The 1716-nt window shown below is 42.2% G+C and overlaps 1 non-coding gene across 1 annotated transcript; it reads right to left on the bottom strand.

The window, feature by feature from the left end:
- Positions 1 to 596: 596 nt before the first annotated feature.
- Positions 597 to 703, bottom strand: LOC120577963 (small nucleolar RNA R71). The gene has a single exon (XR_005643939.1). It is a non-coding gene; the product is annotated as a small nucleolar RNA R71 (small nucleolar RNA).
- Between the last annotated feature and the right edge of the window lie 1013 nt (positions 704 to 1716).

The following is a 1716-nucleotide window of genomic DNA, read 5'->3' on the forward strand; positions in this document are numbered from 1 at the left end:
TTTTGGCGCCGCTGCCGGGGAGTAAACTAATTTAATTGATTCCTTCTTTGTGATTAGAACTCTCTTCTCTTTTCTCTTCCTTTTCTCTTCTACTTTTCTTTCTTTTTGTTTTTACCACTAACTTCTTGGGTTCTCGGTTTCTTATGCGAAGAAGTAAAAGTCTCGGAGAATTTATTCCTGAGATCGAAAGATTTTTGCATAAGAAAAAGAGAGAGGCACAAAATAATACCGCTATGGCTGAACGTACTCTCAAAGAGTATGCTACTCCTTCAACGGAAGAGCCACAAGCTATTATCGTGTACCCAACGGTTGCGGGTAATAACTTCGAGATCAAGCCTGCACTACTCAATTTAGTGCAGCAAAACTAGTTTTCTGGATCACCCACTGAGGATCCAAATCTCCATATTTCTTCCTTCCTTAGACTCAGTGGCACCATAAAAGAGAACCAAGAAGCCGTAAGACTTCATCTCTTTCCCTTTTCCTTAAGGGATAGAGCTAGCGCTTGGTTCCATTCCCTAGAAGTCGGTTCCATTACTTCATGGGACGATATGAGGCGAGCATTCCTCGCCCGATTTTTCCCCCCATCCAAAACAGCTAAGCTTAGAGACCAAATTACGCGTTTCAATCAAAAAGATGGGGAGTCTCTCTATGAGGCGTGGGAGCGTTTCAAGGAAATGCTTAGACTTTGTCCCCACCATGGCCTAGAGAAGTGGCTTATAGTCCACACGTTTTATAATGGCTTGTCATATACCAGTAAGATGTCTGTTGATGCAGCTGCAGGTGGAGCTCTAATGAACAAAAACTACACGGAGGCTTATGCTTTGATTGAGGACATGGCTCAGAATCATTACCAATGGACCAACGAAAGAGCCGTCACCACTCCTACTCCCTCTAAGAAAGAGGTAGGTATACACGAAGTCTCTGAATATAACCACCTTGCTGCTAAGGTTGAGGCATTAACACAAAAAATTGAAAAACTTAATGTTAATGCTGTCCCACCTTCTTCTGCATCCCCTCCTTGTGAAATCTGTGGTATAACTGGTCATATAGGTGTTGATTGTCAGTTAGGTAGTGCTGCCAACATTGAGCAACTGAATTACGCTCAATACAACCAAGGAATGAGGCCAAATCAAAATTTTTACAAAAATCCTCAAGGTTCCTATGGGCAAACAGCACCACCTGGCTATACAAACAACCAGAGAGTAGCTCAGAAATCTAGTTTGGAAATACTGTTGGAAAATTGCATGATGAATCAAAATAAACAACTTCAGGAGTTAAAAAACCAAACAGGATCTCTGAACAACTCTCTCTCCAAGCTCAATACCAAGGTTGATTCCATCGCCACACACACCAAAATGCTTGAGACCCAAATCTCCCAAGTGGCCCAACAAGTGGCCATCTCTTCTCAAACACCAGGAGTCTTTCCTGGTCAAACTGAAACAAACCCCAAAGCCCATGTCAATGCCATTTCTCTTGGGGGCAATAAGTTAGAAGAGACCATTACCAAAGCCAAAGGTGTCAAGGGAGAGAGTGTTAAGCTTTTAGGTGAGAAGGATGCGATAAAAACACCACTTGATAAGAACAAGACTCTTAATCCATTAAGGCTCACTAAGCTCAACTTGGAGGCCCAGTTTGCTAAATTCTTAAACATACTTAAAAAGATTTGCATTAAGATCCCCTTTGTTGAAGCCCTATCTCGTATGCCTCTATACGCCA

Source organism: Medicago truncatula, chromosome 1 (assembly GCF_003473485.1).
Source record: "Medicago truncatula cultivar Jemalong A17 chromosome 1, MtrunA17r5.0-ANR, whole genome shotgun sequence".
NCBI lineage: Eukaryota > Viridiplantae > Streptophyta > Magnoliopsida > Fabales > Fabaceae > Medicago > Medicago truncatula.